The sequence below is a fragment of the Silene latifolia genome, chromosome X (genome assembly GCF_048544455.1).
Source record: "Silene latifolia isolate original U9 population chromosome X, ASM4854445v1, whole genome shotgun sequence".
In the NCBI taxonomy this organism is placed as follows: Eukaryota; Viridiplantae; Streptophyta; class Magnoliopsida; order Caryophyllales; family Caryophyllaceae; genus Silene; species Silene latifolia.
Window position 1 is genome coordinate 87,796,584 of NC_133537.1, and position 21,819 is coordinate 87,818,402.

Here is a 21,819-nt window from a genome sequence, read left to right on the forward strand (position 1 = left end):
CAACTTGCTTCTTCGGTGCTTCATACCTTGTACCACTTCTCAAGTGAATGGCACTAACCGTTTCATGTCTAGGGGGATTACTTTGAGGTGGTAATTGCCCCTTTTGTCTTTGTGAGCTCGAAGATGCTAGTTGAGTCAATTGTGTTTCCAACATCTTGGTGTGAGCTAGAATGTTGTTGATGGTGGTTTCCTTTGCTTGGCAATCTTTTTGCATGACACGTCTGTCGCGTACCTGTCAAAAATAAAACCTAACGGTCTCAACAAAAATGTAGTAGAGGCAGTCGAGTATCGAATCCTCAGGGAGGTAATGCAACTACAGCTATCTATTTCTAATCCTATGGTAACAATTGGGTTTGATTGAATTTTTGATTCTAAACTACGGAGTTGAAAGGAAAGAGAAGTAAAGCAGAAGGCAGTAAAGCAGGAAAATGAATTAAAACTATCAATAAGAGGGAGACATGTCGGGAATTCGGTTCACTACGATGGTTCAACAACTTAGCGAAGAAATGACTCAGGGATTTAACTAATGCGAGACGGATATTAGAAGGTCCTTTCGGTCCACTTCCCACCCTAAAATACCACTAACTTAACTTTCGTCCTCATTAGGGTAGTCTACTGTTTATAGCAGGCCTATTTAGTCCAATCTTTCGATCCAGGATTAATTGTAGCCAGATTAATGGGTGACATAGAAGCGTGCACTCAACTAGGTCGAGAATTACAGTTATATTGCTATAGTGACAGGGTCTCTTAGTCAATTCGTCTAATTCATTCACTACGTCGTCATTTCACTACCGCAGATCCCCTAATCCCAACATGAAAGGGTTTAGCTACTCATATTCTTAATAAAACTAATAAAGCATATAAATTTCAATGAGATGACATAATGAAATAATAGAAGAATTCAATAACGGAAATTAGGGCAAGAAAGAACGATAACATAAACAAGAATTAAAAACGCAAGAAGGTTAATTATTATTAAGAGAAGAGAGGAGATTACAATCCAAGCAAATTAAAGGCGTAAAGAACACGAAATTCAATGAAGCAATCCCCGAAGCAAGAGTAGCAGTCGAAAAGTAAGAGCAACGTAGGAAATGTTCTACTGTAAAAACTTAGAGAGTCTAATGAATAATAGATAAAAAGCTAAGTAAAAGATATGCCTAATTAACCTAGTAAACATAGGTTAAATAGCCGAAGTCTAAGAGTCTTTGCGGAAAAATACTAAAACATGGACTAATTAAAGCCCATAGCGTCGAAGCCTCTCGATCGAGTGGATTACACCACTCGATCGACCATCGTCTCAGCAGAAGTCCCTCGATCGACCAAATGGGTACTCGATCGAGGACTTGTCATGTGCAGCTTACTCGATCGAGTAAGGAATAACTCGATCGACCACCAAACAGCTCGATAGACCACTAAACAGCTCGATAGACCACTTGGGTCTTCAATTCAGCTCACGTCTTCACCCAAATGCCTCGTAATGCGTGCAACGACACTTCCAAGTGCAACATCTCACTCTGGGACAATCCCGTCTCCTCTAAATGCATGCAAAAGGGACGAAAAGGAGTACGGTTCCGCTACTTCCGCGATCATTCCTACAAAAAGGACAAAATACACCAAAGTAGCCAATTCGGGGCAAAATACTATAAAAACAGTATAGAAATGCATAGAAATACGTGCTGAAATAGGCCAAAAAGACTATACATTAGGCACGTATCAAATCTCCCCAAACCAAACCTTTACTCGCCCTCGAGTAAACTCAAAACTAAACTAATGGAACGGAAATGATAACTCAGAGCTAGCTTAACTTGTCTACTTGAGCCAAATTAATGCAACAAAAATCGATTAAGCCAAGCGGTCAAAACGCAAACGAATTATAAACTGTTCATAAATAAAGCTGACCTATCGACCTTGCAAGACCAACAAAACTGGACTCTCACGGGGTCACTCTTCTCCCATGAAGCAAAGGGCAAATGTTATATGTAAAAGAGAGAAGAAAAGACAGTCACTCACCTAACTGCGACCTACATAGCATGCATGCAACAAAAATGAAAGACAATTCAAGTACTAATGCACACACTCCAACCAATAATGTCCGTCACAGCCGAGGATTTGCAAATAATATGGGAATAGTGAGGTTCGGGTGAGAAAAGGCAAAACAAGTTATGGAAATGTGGAGGTAGAAGCGTCAAGCTAGTTCCTAACAGGACCATAATAAACCATCCGGATCTCAAACCGATGAAAGACTAAACACGGGTGCCCTTCACTTGGCACAAAACTCACTAGACTCAAAGCACAATCTCCTCAAAAAAATATAGAATAAGAGTGGAGGAGTCAGACGGTCACAAAGTTCCCTTTTTTAAACACATAAATCGAAAGCATTAATCTGAAACAACCAACCCTCTTGTCGATTGTACATCTTCGAACATCTTCTCAACTCTGACAAGAGGGGACAACTTTTTACACAATCTCTATTTCTTTCTTTTGCTTATCAGCTCTTTTTCTGTTTTTCATTTTTTTTTTCTTTCTTTCTTTTTTCTTCTTTACTTTCACGTTTTCCTTCTTTTTTTTTTTTTCAATACTCTTTTTTTTTTTTTTTTTTTTTTTTTTTTTCTCCTTCCTTGATACAGACACCAACTCCAACAAGAATGACAGACCAAACTGCAATGGAAACATACCACAAGAGGACAAACTAACTAGCTTGACTAGGCAGGCTTAGTTTGGAATGTAGCTAATGGGTCAAAAAGGCAAGTTTGGCTAAAGTGGAGCTAAATGGGTGAAAGATGTAAGAAAGGGGAAATTGCAAGACCCTCCCTGCATGTGACACCAACCACAAACCCGAATATGTGCATTTGACGAGAAATTGAATGTCATAAATGTGCAAATGAGACAAACATGCTATGCAAGGAGTACTACTCTCAAAATTCCTAATGAACTGGTCATGAATGTCACCAGTTATAGCTCTAAAACTCAGAATTTTTAAGTAGTTTGCCAGTTTATTAGGTCAAGTCTAAACAGTCAGCTATTATTTGAACAGAAATTCGTAGATTATGCGTATGACAAGGCTAAAAACTATCAATACAAGTGCAAGGCTCAAGTAATATGACAAGCTATAGTGCAATTTCATCACGGGAATCTACCGTTCCGACTTAACCTATATGCTAAAATAAACGTGAATTTTTTTTGAATTTTTGAAATTTTCTATTTTTTTTTTTTTGATTTTTGATTTTCTATGAAAATAAACAACAAATGCAAACTGAAAATTAAACGTGAATGCAAAACAAATGCAGATGCAGACTCAAAAGGAGGCAATACCCTCCCCAAACCAAAACGGACAACGCCCTCGTTGTCCTCCAGCATACACCAGCAGAAAAATGGGGGATGGGAGTATACAACCAATAAAAGAAAATAAAGGAGACGAAATAAAAAGAGTAAGGTACATACAAAACACGAACTTCCCCAAACCGGCCAATTTTAAAATCGGGAAGTGAGTAGACCAAGAGCTACTCGTCGTCGGCACCGCCGTCTCCCAGTGCTCCGACTCAACAAAACGGTCTCCCAAACCAGCAACAAACAAGGGGGAGACTCGGTCGTCATCTCGGTGATCCTCCGGACCGGGTACGAACGGAGGATCACTCTCCTCCTCTCTCGGCAGCTGTTGTGCCGCCGCTCGCCCGTAACCGCACCGCTCGTGCTACTCGCATTGTCTCCTCCGGTTCCTCCTCCGAGTCGAGGAAGAAAGTGGAGGGTACCCGTCCGCCGGGTATCGGTAGAAGGAAGGATGCGGCCACCCCTCTGGAATCGGTCGCCGGGCTCGGATATGGAACTCGTAGAGCGGGAATACACCCAAAGCCATATCCCGTCTCATCTCGAATGTACCCGCACATATCCGAAAGCACGGCATCACGACGCCCTTGGTCCATGACCTCGGGCGCCTCTAAAACAGGAGGGCGACAAAGTTGGCGGGAAAGGCCGGGTCGGAGGGAGGTGGAGTGAGTGTAGGCTGAGGCGTGGGGGTCGGTCCAGCCTGGGCCTGAGTCTGAGCCTGAGAGCTAGAAGATGCTCCGGCCTCCCACTTCCTCTTCCTAGAAGAAGAAGGAGGGGTGAAGGTAAGGTGGTAGGTAGGTGGAGGTGGCCTCGCTCCCTCGGCAGTGAGGGAGCGACGAAGTGGCGGAAGGGTAGAGCACGGCAAGGTAAATGACGTAGAACCACGGATCTTCCACGTCCTCGCACTCCCCTTCGCCTTTGGGAACCAGGCGTAGTCGTCATGGCTCCCTGTGTCAAGGTAAGCCATCTCATCGGATGCGGTGAGCCTGGGGTCGTGGGGTAAAGGTGGCGGGCAATCCTAGTAACTAGCCCGCCGCAGACAATAGCGGTCTTTACCCGAGTCCCAATTCCATTCAATCTTTGAGCTACCGGATAAGCAATGTTTAGAACAAACGGGGTGCCGTAGTCAATGTTGAGGTACCCCGCGAGAATGGCTAGCTCAGTGTTGGTCATGTTATTGGACTCAGGGCGCCCAAAAATAGTCTCTCCTAACAGACGCAAGTAGTAACGGGGCGCAGGTAAGTGAATGTGAGCTCCCTTCCGTGAGTGGAAGGGAGTGTGAGAAAGAGCACCCAGCAGTGGTGAAGGAGGTCTCGAGGTGGGGCGGTGGGACCGTCACTAACTAGGCCTAAAACTTGGCCAAACTTGGCCAAAGTCCAGTGGTGTGACTCATTGCGGAGTCGAAAGTGAATGCAAGAACTGGAGTGGTCAGCAGTGTAGGAGTCGGTGTCAAAAGAATAGGAGCTAAAGAACTCGTACGTAAGGGTACGAATGGTAGCCTCCCGCATGGTAATGGGACCCGACATACCCGTCCCGTTCAACAAACTACGAGACCTCCTCATAAATGCCTAAGGTCTCTAGGTCGTCCGCGCAAGGAAACGGGTGGGGGAGAGAGGGCAACGAAGTAAAGCAACTAACCGTTTCCGGTGAGCCTCTGAAGTGAAACGTACCGTGGGCAACTTCGGTAAAGGTGCGAGAGCGCCCTCTCCCGTAACAAATGACCTCGAAGGGCCTGGAAGTGATGGCTAAGCGGCTAGCCTGGCTGGTGTGGCCTCGGTGGCAAGCATACCAGGCTGGAAACGGGCGTGAATCAGCGATCAGAGAGAAAGGCCTGGTGGGAGTAGTGGCGGTGTAACCGAACCGAGCTTCCGCCGAGCTAGCCGCGGAGTAAACCGTCTCCGCAGTGAGACAAGTAGAACCGGTGCTGCGGTGGTGACCAAGGCGAGCTAATGGCAACAGCAGGGACCACCGATTCGCTCACGGACGAGTGGAGGACGTACTAGTGGAAGGTACAGAACTCGCGTCCATCCTGCAAGGTATTTAAAGGCATGATAAGAGAAGATAGCTGCTAACCGTGGCTAAAATGAAGCGTTAACAAAGAGCATGTGACACCCAAAAGAATGGCCCTATTAGTCGAAAAAATCGACTCCCGTAATGCAAAACCCAACAATTCCTCAAACTTGAATTACAAACAAGTGAGTGGTGGTGATATGATAAAATAATGATTTGCTAAAGGCTAATATAGCATGAAAACCAAAAATGGGAGCATGTATGACTCCTGGCAGTCGAAGATTTCTACTCACAGCACGGGATTTCCCAATAATTCACATCAAGTAATGGCGATAGGGGACACTAACGGCAGTTAACAACAGCGATAAGTAAGCAAGAACTGAAGTTAAGCAAGCAAGGCAATAGAAAGACCGTCCGATCGACATATTTCGACTTACGGGAACCCTAATCGCGGAAATCGCGCAAAATTCGAATTAAACATGTAGACACAGCGAGGAATTGCGAAAAGATCATCAACAAGCTAATTAAGGGCATATAAACACAAATAAGTCGAAACAAAATCGACTAGACATGGATTTTCGAGCCCTAAATCAAATCACCTCAAAAAATCGAATTAAATGAAGAGAAAATGCAAAGAGTGTGATAGAAACACTTACTTGATGATGATTATCCTACAACAAGCAATTAAACTTCAAATAACAAGCAACAAAGGCGGATTTTGATCGAAAAACCGCAAACCCTAATTCCCTTTAAAATCCGCAAAAACGAGCACAAAAGAGGGGGAATATAAGGGGCTATTGAAGAATTAAGTGCTAGTAATAGAATGTAGGTGGTGGATTTGGTAATTTTGGGCAAAAATTGGGGATTTGGGGGAAATGGGAATCGCAATTAAGGGGGAGTTAGACGGAATTTAGGGGTTAAATGAAATAGAATTAGGAAAGTAAAGAGTTTTAAGAAAGAAAACTCCCGTCTCCTGTTCATTTCACTCGATCGAGTGATTTTAAGTCACTCGATCGAGGACTTTTGATGTCCCTCGCTTTCGATCGAATACGAAACCTCTCGATCGACCTGTTTCTTTTTGGTTTTCCTCGATCGAGTAACCAGCCAGCTCGATCGACCCAATCGCCATTCGATCGAGTACAAAAAGTACTCGATCGAGGGCTTCTTCTCGTTGACTCTTGGATTTCCGTCTTTATTTCCTCGAAATGCGTGACATTTCCCCAAACCTGCATAAAACATATCCAAACACGTTCCAAAATACCAAATGCGTAGAAACACAGTCTAAAGTCTCAGTCTAAGCTAAAGGATTGTCTAAACTAATTGTCCTAATAAAAAAAAAAAAAAAAAAAATGTAAAAAAAGAAATTCAAGAGAAATTCAACAAATATCTATTACAATTTGTTACACGGGGCATTTCCCCGTTTAATTCCCATCAGCTTTCAGTAGCCCCTTCGTGGGCTTCGATGGAGGACATCACTTCTTGATATCGACCGTCCTCTTTGATTTCCATGAGCTTGAATTACTGTTTGCAAGAGGAGGAGGAACATAGTTCCAATCTATGTAGGTTCGAACTGTCTTCGTTCTCGCCCCTCTGTCATCTTCTTTGGCATCCTTGGCGCCAGTTTGATTGATAATGGTTGTACCCTGTCCTTTGACGACTCCTTTCTTGCCTTCATCTGTACCTGCAGTAAGGGAAACAGACGAATTTTCCTCCTTTTTGCTCTCAGCATGAGGCGGAGGGTTAGCAATAACAGCAATATTCTCTAGATTTTCATCTGGAGTGTCAATAATAGGGTCAACAGAAGAGAGGGCATTGCAAGGCTGAGCTTGCATGGGAGCCCTCCGGAACTTGGACTGATGGAAAATCAGCTCCTCGTCCCCTACCTGAAAGGTCAAAGTCTTCCCCCCGACGTCTATTACTGCGCGGGCAGTGGACAAAAATGGTCTCCCTAAAATGATAGGGGTGTGCACATCTTCGGGGATATCTAAGACGACAAAATCAACGGGAATAAAGAACTTCCCGATCTGAACAGGTACGTCTTCTGCTACACCTAGTGGCCGTGATAAACTACGGTCGGCCATCTGGACAGTCATGTTGGTGCAACTCAGCTTTGTCACACCAAGTCTCTTAGCTAGAGATAAAGGTAGAACACTTACGCTAGCGCCTAAATCGCATAGCGCATTATCAATCAATCGCATACCGATGTGACAAGGGATCGAAAAACTACCCGGTCGATTGCTTAGGAGGTAGCTTATTTTGAGATAGGGTGACCCCACCTCGAGTCAAAGCTACGGTCTCATTATCATTTATAGTCCTCTTACGTGCTAAAATTTCTTTCATAAATTTTAAATAAGAGGGTACCTTAGTCAACAATTCAAATGAACGGCACGGAAACTTCCAAACTCTTCAAAAGCTCAACAAATTTGCTAAACTGTTGATTAATCTTGGTATTCTGCAGCCGCCTCGGGAAGGGAACGATGGTGGAATCTCGAGTCCTTTGTTTCTCGCTTCCAAAGTGTCTTCCGGAGCAAGTTCGGTATCCTTCGGACGCTTCTTACCTCTCGAACGAGGCCTTTCTAGTAATTCCTCGCTTAAACGAGCACTAGCGAGGCTCGTATAAGCTTCCCGTCATCATGCTCACTCGATCGAGAAGCGTGCTCACTCGATCGAGCGGTTTCTTCACCGGCGTCGGTCGATCGAGCAAACTTACCACTCGATCGACCGACCTCATCTTCATTTTCACTCGATCGAGCAGGGATGCTACTCGATCGACCAGCTTCTTCACCATTTCCACTCGATCGAGCATCGACTTGATCGATCGAGTAACTCTCTGTGTCGTGAGTCCTTTTCTCTTAACGAGCACTGTTCATCATCGATGATGACTTCCCTCGGGTCTGATTTACGTACTTCCGGTCCCTCATAAGAAAGACCGCTTCTCAACTCTATCAAATGTACCGTCTCATTTGGGTTCTTCTCATTTTGAGTCGGTAAATGACCGGGCTTCCTCGAGGATTGATTCGCGGCGAGTTGAGCAACTTGAGTCTCAAGTGCCTTTATGGACGCGTCTCTCTGTTGATCACTTGTGCTTCTTTGTTGATCACTCGCATGAAGTTGCTTTGTAATGGCTTGCATCATAGACTTTAACTCGCCCATTTCACTCACCCCACTTGAAGATGAACCGTGGTTAGGAGGGTTAAAAGACGGAGGCTTCTGAAAGCCTTGTTGAGTCTTATGGGGTGGAATATACGAGCTCGCCGCCGATTCGGAGGAGCGGTGGGGTTGAGTACGTTCTGGTTACTCCACCTCAAATTGGGGTGGATATTCGGCTCGTAATGAGTATTGTTTTACTGTAATGTTGGAAGGCAAAGACATTGCTCATAAGGACTAGGACAATAATCGAGAGACATGTCCATCTACCCCACACCTCGTACTAAATGCAGACGAAAGGACCGTCCGTCATAGCATTAACCCGGTACATCCCTCCCTTGAGAGCTCCCCCTAATTCATACTTGTCAAACCTCGCGGTAAGGGCTTCTAATGCGGCTCGAAGAGGATTCAACGGCTCTCCTTTGGTTTCCTCTTGAATTCCCATATTCAGCCCTATGAGTGGCTAAATCATCTATGATTTTCCATCCCTTGGTCGCCCCAAGTTGTCAACAAATCGACCATTGGGCTGCTGCGTCTAAGATAGCCCTCGATCATCATATAAACCATTGTAAAAATGGTTGCACAAACTCCATTTTTCGAAACCGTGATGTGGTATGGTCCGCACTAGTTTCTTAAAACGAAGCCATGCCTCGTGGAAGTTCTCGTCGGGCCCCTGTTTGAAGCTTGTTATCTGAGCTCTAATGGCGATGGTTCTCGAAGCAGAGAAATAATTTTTATAGAACGTTAATGCTAGCGTATTCCAATCTGTTATGCCGTGAGCAGCTCGGTCCAAATCTCTATACCACTCCCTTGCAGCATCGCGGAGTGAGAAGATGAACATAGTTTCTTTGATCCGATCACTGTCACGCCGGTGGGAGGAGGTATGGAGCAGCGATAATCAATGAAAGTCTCCATATCTTTGAGCTGCGTCTTGATTGCAGCTCCCGAACCGATTTTTCTCGACCATATTGATGTATGCGAGGCTTAGGCTCGAACTTCCTAGCATCTCCCAGATTCGAACCCTTTATAGAGGTTGTCACCGTGGGCTCGGAGTGACTAGCAATGGTTGCTTCCTCGGCCATTTCGGGAAATTCTCGGAAAAGTAATAGATTCAATCGATGAATTGGAAAAGCGGAGAAGACGGTGGATTGTCTTGAAAAGCTCGTTCTCGTAAAAGCTACCACGAGAACTAGGCTCTTCCTCTGGCTGTTGTTCTTGAAATAGTCTCCTTTTACGTGCAGAGATCTCTCCAATCCCGGGATCAAAAGGTAGTAGTGCCCACCTTGCGACCTGCGCATAAGAAGGAACTACAGACAAGATATAAGAGTAGTCTAAGGAACGATGTTCCTTAAACTAAAAGAAGAATTAAAAATAAAACAGCTAGTAAATTGAACAATTGCCTCCCCAAGAACGGCGCCAAAATTTGACACGTCGTCGCGTACTGTCAAAAATAAAACCTAACGGTCTCAACTAAAATGTAGTAGAGGCAGTCGAGTATCGAATCCTCAGGGAGGTAATGCAACTACAGCTATCTATTTCTAATCCTATGGTAACAATTGGGTTTGATTGAATTTTTGATTCTAAACTACGGAGTTGAAAGGAAAGAGAAGTAAAGCAGAAGGCAGTAAAGCAGGAAAATGAATTAAAACTATCAATAAGAGGGAGACATGTCGGGAATTCGGTTCACTACGATGGTTCAACAACTTAGCAGTAAATGACTCAGACGAACTAATGCGAGACGGATATTAGAAGGTCCTTTCGGTCCACTTCCCACCCTAAAATACCACTAACTTAACTTTCGTCCTCATTAGGGTAGTCTACTGTTTATAGCAGGCCTATTTAGTCCAATCTTTCGATCCAGGATTAATTGTAGCCAGATTAATGGGTGACATAGAAGCGTGCACTCAACTAGGTCGAGAATTACAGTTATATTGCTATAGTGACAGGGTCTCTTAGTCAATTCGTCTAATTCATTCACTACGTCGTCATTTCACTACCGCAGATCCCCTAATCCCAACATGAAAGGGTTTAGCTACTCATATTCTTAATAAAACTAACAGCATATAAATTTCCAGCAGATGACATAATGAAATAATAGAAGAATTCAATAACGGAAATTAGGGCAAGAAAGAACGATAACATAAACAAGAATTAAAAACGCAAGAAGGTTAATTATTATTAAGAGAAGAGAGGAGATTACAATCCAAGCAAATTCCGGCGTAAAGAACACGAAATTCAATGAAGCAATCCCCGAAGCAAGAGTAGCAGTCGAAAAGTAAGAGCAACGTAGGAAATGTTCTACTGTAAAAACTTAGAGAGTCTAATGAATAATAGATAAAAAGCTAAGTAAAAGATATGCCTAATTAATCTAGTAAACATAGGTTAAATAGCCGAAGTCTAAGAGTCTTTGCGGAAAAATACTAAAACATGGACTAATTAAAGCCCATAGCGTCGAAGCCTCTCGATCGAGTGGATTACACCACTCGATCGACCATCGTCTCAGCAGAAGTCCCTCGATCGACCAAATGGGTACTCGATCGAGGACTTGTCATGTGCAGCTTACTCGATCGAGTAAGGAATAACTCGATCGACCACCAAACAGCTCGATAGACCACTAAACAGCTCGATAGACCACTTGGGTCTTCAATTCAGCTCACGTCTTCACCCAAATGCCTCGTAATGCGTGCAACGACACTTCCAAGTGCAACATCTCACTCTGGGACAATCCCGTCTCCTCTAAATGCATGCAAAAGGGACTAAAAGGAGTACGGTTCCGCTACTTCCGCGATCATTCCTACAAAAAGGACAAAATACACCAAAGTAGCCAATTCGGGGCAAAATACTATAAAAACAGTATAGAAATACATAGAAATACGTGCTGAAATAGGCCAAAAAGACTATACATTAGGCACGTATCATTGCATTTGAGTGAAAAATTCTTGTTGATTCTTTTGCATTTGGAGGACCGCTTTTTGGACATCAAAACCTTGGTCATTTTGGTGATTGTATGGATTTTGATTTTGGTAACCTTGGTTTTGATTGTAAAAGGGTCTTTGATTTTGGTTTCTCATGGGTGGTGGAGTGTATGTTGTTTGAGGGTTTTGAACATTTTGGCTTTTGTATGAGAGATTTGGATGGAACTTGGTGTTTTCATTGTAAAAATTTGAATAAGGGGTACCACTTTTATATGCTTGGAAAGCATTCACTTGTTCGGTTGTTCCCCTACACTCACTTGGGTCATGACCCAAAGTTCCACAATTCTCACATATCCCACTTGGGATTGATGAGGATGCCGTCATGGCATTGACATGATGCTTCGATGATTTTGAGTTTTCCTCAAGTCTAGACATAGCTTGTTCAAACTTCAAGTTGATTGTATCGATATGGGAGCTTAGTTGGGCACCTAATTGAGTAACGGCGTCCACTTCATACTTTCATCCTCTAGTAGCCTTGCGAGGCCTACTATATTGTGAATTGTGGATTGCCATCTCTTCAATTTTGCTCCAAGTTTGGTTGTCATCAACCTCGGTGAACATCCCATTCGATCCCATATTAAGGATATTTCTTGAGTCTTCATAAAGACCGTTCCAAAATTGTTGCACCAAAAACCATTCGCTAAGTCCATGGTGAGGACATGAGCGACAAATTCCCTTGAACCGCTCCCAAGCTTCATACAAAGACTCTTCATCCCTTTGCTTAAAACCCGTAATTTGAGCTCTTAACATGTTGGTCTTTTCCGGTGGGTAGAATTTTTTGTAGAAAGCTAGAGCCAACTTCTTCCAAGAATCTATTCCAAGGGTGGCCTTATCAAGGCCCTTCAACCATTGCTTTGCGGTGCCGATTAAGGAAAAAGGAAATAAGACCCATCTAATTTGGTCTTGAGTCACGCCCGTTTGAGAGATAGCATCACAATAATCGCAAAAGGTTTCCATATGAGAATGAGGATCCTCACTAGGCATCCCCCCAAATTGGCTCCTCTCAATTAGTTGGATGAAGGCGGACTTGGCAATAAAATTTTCGGTGAGATGTTGCGGTGTAGGAGTACCATTCGGTAGATTCTCCTCGGTGGGTACGGAGTGTGACGAGAATTTTGGCATTGTAGGTGGATTTTGTGGGGTATTGTGTAATGGGTTTTCTTCTCCTTCTATTGCGAAAGGATTGACAAACTCACTAGTGGGTTGAACAACTTCACCAACACCTCTCAAATTCCTCCTAACAAGTCTCCTATTGTTCGTCAAGGTTCTTTCGATTTCACGGTCAAAAGGTAACAAATCACTTTGTAACCTTCTAGACATGCAAAATATCAAACAACTCGAAAACAATTAGAAAAAACCTTGAGGAGTTTTAGTTCCTCAAGGCGAAGAAAGACACAACTAATAACAATAAAAAGAAATCTAAATCAAACAAACACCGTCCCCGGCAACGGCGCCATTTTTGATGCGATCCCGCTAAGTGTTCACAAATTAAGATGTGGTCGTTGGTCACGGTCGAATCAAAACACAATTTATAGCTTAACAAGCAACTCTACAATTAGTAAAGAGGCAAGTAAAGGTCGGATCCCAAGGGACGGGAGTTGAAATGAGATTTCTATTGTAACTAGGGGTGTCTAAGGGGTGTCACAAATTGGGTTGATATAGAAGGTTACTAAACTAGAATAACAATGAAAATAAACAAGCAAGATGAATAAAAAGGGGGTGTAAACAATTGATTAAAGGCACTAGGGTGTCATGGGATCATAGGGGAATCATGGGATATGATCATACAAACATGTTCTCAAATTATAAGCAAGCAATTATTGTTGTGATGGATTGAGTTGGGTTATATCTTACAATACTAGGAAAGTTTGGGTCCCGGAGCCGAATCGATTAGATTGTACAACACCTACAAGTCGACTTAATCTTCCCTACTCAACAACATGCATGGTCTAATGAGACTCGAGTTGGGTTATGTCTTACAAGTCTCATTGAAAAGATAGGAGATGATAGTAAATGCAAGGATTTATAGGCTTAGCATTTCATCAAATATAACATGTGCATGAGTTGAGATCAAAACAAGCAAGCAAATAAAACATGAAAGCATATTAATTTAAGCATGAATCATTCCCCATGTTGGTTTCCCCTAATCACCCATTAACCCTAGCTAAGAGACTACTCACTCATTATCATGTTGATCATGCTAGCAAGGTTGTCAATCATACCAACAATATGAAACATGATGAATAAATGACTAGGCTTTGGGTCATGGGTCAAAAGACACTAGGATGACACTATCTAGGGTGTTTTACAGCCATTCTAGTAGGCAAAGTCTTAAGTTGAACAAGTATTTGTAATGGCTTAGTTGCTCTTGTCAAAGTTCCTAATTAGGCATTTTTCAAAACTTTTATCTAAATGCAACTATATGCTATGATGCAACTAATATAAACATCCTAATGCAAGTGATTCTATCAACTAATATGACATATAAACTAAATGCAAGTCCTAAGTTCACATTATTATACCGCATCAAACAAAATAAAGCCACATAGTCATTAACATAAAGAGGAAAAATGAGATTGAAAAGATCATACCATGCGGTCTTCATGTTCCTCATGTCTCGAATGTGGCGTAGTCAATCAATGTGAACAAGGATAGAACAATCACAATATATACAATAATATATACAAGACTACACTACAAAAGGAAATAAACATGTTTTTGGCTTTTCAATATTCAAATTTTTATGATTTTCAAAATTTTTCAATTTTTATCATTTTGGAATATAAAGTTAAGTTAGAATTCCCTATCCCCACACTACTATGGGCATTGTCCTCAATGGCCAAAATGATGGGAAATTATGCAAAGATGATGCATGATTTCTACACTAAATGTAATCTACACTAGTCTACACTACATGATGCATGGTTTTTGTTATGACGGAGAGGATAATTTAGATTACCTCCCGTTGTGTATGCATTAACTTCCCCAAACCGAGTTAGACCCTATTGCTAATGTCCAAGGATGGGTGTAGTTCATGCACACACTATGCAATGCATGAAACTAATTTGTCATTTTGGATTTTGAAAGTGGGAACAATAAAATGAGAACACCTCAATGGTACCGAGGTGTGAGTCCTCTATGGTGCTAGGACTACTCCAACAAAGATCAAGAAAAAAATTAAAACAAAGAGAGAAATAGACAAACCATGAGAGGGTAGGAGCCTCCAAGGCTTGCTAATCTTCCATCATATCATCACCATCATCACTTTCCTCATTAGAAGTGGTCTCATTGCCACTTCCCTCTTCATTTGCTTCTTCACTTTCTTCTTCACCTTGCTCATCATCTTGCTCACCATCCTCTTCTCCTTCTTCACTTGCTTCCTCATCAATGTTATCATCAACCTCTTCATTACCGACAACCTCATTGTCACCCGAAACGACCCTAGATGCACCCGGAAATAGGACTTCTCTATCCGCCCAACTAGGCAAAGGACATGATGGATCAAGTAGTCCTTGCTTAACTAAGTGTAGGAGGGGTGGATATTGAGCCAAGTAAGCATTTTTCCGATCCTCAAAGGCTTGCTTGTGCATTGCTTGCATGAGAAGAGTCAAATAATCATTTCTTGCTTCAACACCTTCCGGCTTGAACTCTTGGTACTCAAAAGGGTAGGGTGGTGTGACAATGGAAGAGGAGGGCATTTCAAGTTCACCTTTTTGTTGTCGGATAATATACTCGGCCTCTTTTGAAAGGGGAAGTAGATAATTGGTCCGGTGGACGCTTAGACGACAAATCTTTGAAGGCAAAGTAAACGATCTAGCCTCACTAGTGAGCCATCCATACTTGGTGTCAAGAGGGTTATGGGCAACCCACTTGTACTTGTGTATCATAGTATGCATATCAACAAGATGACCACCCTCCTTTGCTTTATACTTGTTATCCTTGTTGAAGTTAGGATCAAAGTATTTAGCTAGGATAGTGACTAGGCCGCCATTGACAATAACGGTAGTGCCTTTCTTCCCACAATCAATGTTGAGCCATCTATCTACCAAAAGCCTTAAAGATTTGAAAGGCTTGGTGTGTACTCTTCCAATGTTCAAAGCCGATTCAAGAAGAATAAAATCAAGTTTGGTGAAATGGTTGGTATCTTTCCTTGCAATAATGGTGTTTCCTATGCCCTTGTGCCATACCCTTATGCCCGGATGGTGGACTAAAAGAGCACGACTCGCATGAAAATCCTCAAATTTCCTTCCGGAAATTGCCTCCCAAAGAGGGTCGGGGTCATACTTTCGATAATTCTTAAAATAACTCGGTTCATCACTAAGACCCAAAATTTCACCCAATTCCCTAAAGGAAATGCATCTACTAACATTAGCTAGACGAAACTCGAGGTTCTCCCTAGTCTCAACTTTGGTGACTTTCAAAGAACTCAAAAACTCCAAGGTAAGGGAGGGGTATGTCAATTCTTTTGATTCAAACAATTTATTCAACCCCATTGCTTTGAAAAAGGCTCTAGTTTGCTCAAGGACACCCAACTTATCTAAGGTATCTTCACAAATAAACATGGTGGATTGAAATGATTTCCTAGCAAACTTGGCAAAAGTATCTCTATGGGTTTTGGAAATAAAAGTTACCTCCGGATAATGCAAAAGTTGATCAATTTCCGGAGTCGTGGATGTTGTTGCTCCCATAGAAGGTTGTTGTTGTTGTTGCACTTCCAAGTTTGGGGTTGCTACCACCATAGCCAATGCTTTCTTTGCTTGAAGAGCCTTTTGCCTTTGTGAAAGTGTCTTAGCCTTTGGTGCCTTTGTTGCCTTTGTTCCTCCCTTAGTCCTTGCCATTGATGAATTAACCAAGAAAAGAATGAAAAATATTCAATTTGTAGTGTACCCAAATCGATTTAAAGGTGAAAGGCTTTGCCTTTATGAAAAAAATCGACTCAAAGGTTGAAGATTTTGTGCTTGGTTTTGATTTTTATTGATAAAGGAGTGATTGATTTGTTGTTAAAAGGATGATTTGATTTGATTTTGGTGAATGTAGTTGAGGAATTTTGTTTTTGTGATGGAGAGGATGAGGGTTTTGATGTTTTGAAGTAGTGTTATGAATGAATGAATGAATGAATGAAGGTGGGAGGGGTTTTATAAAGCCCGAAAAAATTCGAACTGCAGGGGCAATCCGTGCGGTTTCTGCTCAAGACGGGCGGATTCTGCACTTTCTGGGTTGGGAAAAACTCGCCTAAAGACGGGCGTCTTTAAGAGAAGACGCTCGGATTCGCTCTGACACGGGACGGGCGGATTCTTCAGAAGACGGACGGATTTCAGTCCAGGAATTTTTCTTGTTTTCCTCAGCAAAGAAGACGGGCGTCTTCCTTTCAAGACGGGCGGATTTTCAGAGACGAGCGGATTGCTGTTCAGGATGCCCGGATTCTCTTACAGTCAAAAATCTTTCAAAAATTCAGCTCATAGGGACGTGCGTTTTCTACCCAATACGCTCGGATTGTCTGTAGACAGGCGGATTCTCCTGAATCCGCTCGGATTCGGCCCCTTTGTACCCGGATTCAGTTCTATCCGTGTATAATGCATATCCCTTATCATTCTTCCATTCTTCTTCATATCTCGTGTTCTTCATTGTGGGGGCACTACTAAGGCATGGATAGCCTAGGCAATTGCCATCCCCACACTAAGCTAAAGCACTACACATCAATTGAAATTATTAGTCCCTCCCTCACTTCTCTCAAACATGACAATTATCTTGATCAAAATAAATAAAAATCCAAAGATGACAAAAAATGCAATACAAGAATTGAAATGCGAGTTAGGGAGTTAGAAATATTTACAAACGGTGGTTTAGGGAGGACTCCACCAAACTCTCATTCTTGATGAGATGTCAAGGGGGCATATCCAAGGTGTTGTTGATGTTGCTCAACACCTTGAAAAAGTAATCAAAAGCTTGTTCATTATCATGGCAGAGGTCTTCAATAGACCTTGGCTCTTGTTGTCGGTCTTGATCGATGGCATTACCAATGTAGGGTTTAAAAATCCCTTCAAATTCGTCGTCCCAAAGACCACAAACTTCATTAAGTTGATCATTGAAAATCTCTTGATTTGATGGAGACAACTCTCCCAAATTCTTTTCTTGGCCAATGAGGCCATCTTCTTCTTCTTTAATTGATTTTGATGAGCTTTGCAAGCTCTCCTTGTCACAATTCACTTGCTCTTTGAATGGAGCATCTTCAATTTTCTTCTTCCATTGGAGTTCCGATTTCTTCCTCTCATCCTTTCGGCTATAATGATCAATCATGAAACACGGTTCATGCAAACGAGGAGCTCTCATAGTCTTGTCAAGATTAAAGGTTATGCTTTCATCTCCCACTTCTAGAGTGAGATCACCATGTTTCACATCAATCACCGCACCCGCGGGGTGTAGGAAAGGTCTTCCTAGAATGATTGGAATGTTGGAATCTTCCTCCATATCAACAATGACAAAGTCCACCGGGATGAAAAACTTCCCAATTCGCACGGGGACATCTTCCCATATCCCTAATGGTGTCTTCGTCGATCTATCGGCCATTTGGAGTGTGATGTTGGTGCATTTAAGTTCTCCCATCCCCAACCTTTTACTCATCGAGTACGGCATAACACTCACACTAGCCCCTAGATCACATAAGGCTTTGTTGATCGTTGTGTCGCCAATGGTACACGGTATTGAGAAGCTTCCCGGATCCTTTAGTTTTGGAGGTGAACTTCCTTGAAGTATTGCACTACTCACCTTAGTGAAGGCGATAGTCTCAAGTTTCCGGATTGACTTCTTCTTTGTGAGGATATCTTTCATGTATTTCGCATAGGCCGACACGTGATTTATTAATTCCGTGAAAGGAATTGAGACTTCTAAATTCTTCATAATTTCCATAAACTTTCCAAGTTGGTCATCAAATTTGGGCTTGGCTTGACGACTTGGAAAAGGAAGTCTAATCACAATGGGCTCCTTCTCCTTGATCTTGTCTTCATTTTTCTTTGAAATTTCTTCTTTTGATGATTCTCCATCTTTGGAGTTTTGCACAATTTCTTCCTTATCACTAGCTTCCACAACTTCATCCTCAATTTGCTTCTTCGGTGCTTCATACCTTGTACCACTTCTCAAGTGAATGGCACTAACCGTTTCATGTCTTGGGGGATTACTTTGAGGTGGTAATTGCCCCTTTTGTCTTTGTGAGCTTGAAGATGCTAGTTGAGTCAATTGTGTTTCCAACATCTTGGTGTGAGCTAGAATGTTGTTGATGTTGGTTTCCTTTGCTTGACTATCTTTTTGCATTTGAGTGAAAAATTCTTGTTGATTCTTTTGCATTTGGAGGACCGCTTTTTGGACATCAAAACCTTGGTCATTTTGGTGATTGTATGGATTTTGATTTTGGTAACCTTGGTTTTGATTGTAAAAGGGTCTTTGATTTTGGTTTCTCATGGGTGGTGGAGTGTATGTTGTTTAAGGGTTTTGAACATTTTGGCTTTTGTATGAGAGATTTGGGTGAAACTTGGTGTTTTCATTGTAATAGTTGGAATAAGGGGTACCACTCTTGTATGCTTGGAAAGCATTCACTTGTTCATTTGTTCCCCTGCATTCACTTTGGTTATGTCCCAAAGTTCCACAATTCTCACATATCCCACTTGGGATTGATGAGGATGCCGTCATGGCATTAACATGATGCTTTGGTGATTTTGAGACTTCTTCAAGTCTAGCCATAGCTTTTTCAAACTTCAAATTGATTGTGTCAATATGAGCACTAAGTTGAGCACCCAATTGAGTAACGGAGTCCACTTCATGCTTTCCTCCTCTAGTAGCCTTGCGAGGTCTACTATATTGTGAGTTATGGACCGCCATTTCCTCAATTTTGTTCCATGTTTGATTGTCATCAACTTCGGTGAACATTCCATTTGATCCCATGTTGAGAATGTTCCTTGAATCTTCATATAAACCGTTCCAAAATTGTTGTACCAAGAACCATTCGCTAAGTCCATGGTGAGGACATGAGCGACAAATTCCCTTGAACGGCTCCCAAGCTTCATACAAAGATTCTTCATCCATTTGCTTAAAACCCGTAATTTGAGCTCTTAGCATGTTTGTCTTTTTCGGTGGGTAGAATTTTTTGTAGAAAGCTAGAGCCAACTTCTTCCAAGAATCTATTCTGAGAGTGGCCTTATCAAGGCCCTTCAACCATTGTTTCGCGGTGCCGATTAGAGAAAAAGGAAATAAGACCCATCGAATTTGGTCTTGAGTCACACCGGTTTGAGAGATCGCATCACAATAGTCGTAAAAGGTCTCCATATGAGAATGAGGGTCTTCACTAGGCATCCCCCCAAATTGGCTCCTTTCGACTAATTGGATAAAGGCGGATTTGGTAATAACATTTCCGATTAGATGTTGTGGTGTAGGAGTACCATTGGGTAGGTTCTCCTCGGTGGGTACGGAATGTGACGAAAATTTAGGCATTGTAGGTTGATTTTGGGTGGTATTGTGTAATGGGTTCTCCTCTCCTTCTCTTGCAAAAGGGTTGACGAACTCAATAGTTGGTTGAACAACCTCACTAATACCTCTCAAATTCCTCCTAGCAAATCTCCTATTGTTCGTCAAGGTTCTTTCAATTTCACGGTCAAAAGGTAACAAATCACCTTGTGACCTTCTAGACATGCAAAATATCAAACAACTCGAAAACAATTAGAACAAACCTTGAGGAGTTTTACTTCCCCAAGTCGAAGAAAGACACAACTAATAACAATAAAAGAAAATCTAAATCAAGTAAACACCGTCCCCGGCAACGGCGCCATTTTTGATCGGTCCGTTTCGTGTTCACAATTTAAGGTGTGGTCGTTGGGTCACGTCCGAATCAAAACACAATTTATAGCTTCACAAACAACTCTACAATTAGTAAAGAGGCAAGTAAAGGTCGGATCCCAAGGGACGGGTATTGAAATGAGATTTCTATTGCAACTAGTGGTGTCTTAGGGATGTCACAAATTGGGTTGATGTAGAAGGTCACTAAACTAAAATATCAATGGAAATAAACAAGCAAGATGAATTAAAAGGGTTGTAAATAATTGATAAAAAGCACTAGGGTGTCATGGGATCATAGGGGAATCATGGGAATTGATCATACAAACATGTTCTCAAATAATAAGCAAGCAATTATTATTGTGATGGATTGATTTGGGTTATATCTTAAAATCCTAGGAAAGTTTGGGTCCCGGAGCCGAATCGATTAGATTGTACAACACCTACAAGTCGACTTAATCTTCCCTACTCAACAACATGCATAGTCTAATGAGACTCGAGTTGGGTTATGTCTTACAAGTCTCATTGAAAAGATAGGAGATGGTGGTAAATGCAAGGATTCATAGGCTTAGCATTTCATCAAATATAACATGTGCATGAGTTGAGATCAAAACAAGCAAACAAATAAAACATGAAAGCATATTAATTTAAGCATGAATCATTCCCCATGTTGGTTTCCCCTAATCACCCATTAACCCTAGCTAAGAGACTACTCACTCATTATCATGTTGATCATGCTAGCAAGGTTGTCAATCATACCAACAAAAGGAAACATGATGAATAAATGAAATTAATTAACAATAATTAAAGAGGGATTAAGAGAATTATACCTACTAATGATTCCAATAATAAAGCAAAGATAAAAGAAGTACTTGATGCTTGATTGAGAGGTTGTCAATCTCCCAATAATAACCCAAATAATCTTCAATTACCCAAAATAAAGGATGAACAAAAGAGAGAGTAAGGAAATAAAGCTTGTATTAGAACTTGATTAATTGTTGATTACAAAATTAAAGAGAGATTTGATTGGTATTAACTACTCTAATTATTGATAAGAAGAACATGCTCTTCTAATTAGACTAATGGGGTATTTATAGTGGAAATTAGGGGGATGCATTAGGGTTAACTAAGGGCTAAACTATTAATTACACTTTTTAGATTGAGCAGGGAGGAGCCTGTATTTTTCGAAGGAAGGGCTTCTTTCTTTGTAGCTTGGAGAAGACGAAATTGCGCTGTAGAGGAATCCGAGCGGATTAGTGTCGGGACGGGCGGATTCTGGCGGTGGAACACGAGCGGCTTTGGAGGAATCCGGGCGGATTGTGGCAGTGCTAACCCGAGTGTCTTGGGATGAAACCGCACGGATTGTGCAGGTGGAGGACAGCCGGATTGTAGTCAATCCGCACGGATTGTTCTTCAGCAAGATTTCTTCTTCTTTTCTTCCCTTTTCTTCATAAATTCCTTGGGGATTTCCTTGGGGACTCAAGGATCCTTTCTCAACATTGCTCATCTACTATAGTATGTACAAAGGCCTTCTAATCTTGTC

At 41.9% G+C, this 21,819-nt stretch overlaps 2 non-coding genes across 2 annotated transcripts; both read left to right on the forward strand.

The window, feature by feature from the left end:
• The first annotated feature begins 12,099 nt into the window (after positions 1 to 12,099).
• LOC141624650 (small nucleolar RNA R71) lies at positions 12,100 to 12,206 on the forward strand. Its single transcript, XR_012534455.1, has one exon. It is a non-coding gene; the product is annotated as a small nucleolar RNA R71 (small nucleolar RNA).
• A 7,252-nt stretch (positions 12,207 to 19,458) lies between these two features.
• Positions 19,459 to 19,565, forward strand: LOC141624353 (small nucleolar RNA R71). Its single transcript, XR_012534159.1, has one exon. It is a non-coding gene; the product is annotated as a small nucleolar RNA R71 (small nucleolar RNA).
• The last annotated feature ends 2,254 nt before the right edge of the window (positions 19,566 to 21,819 follow it).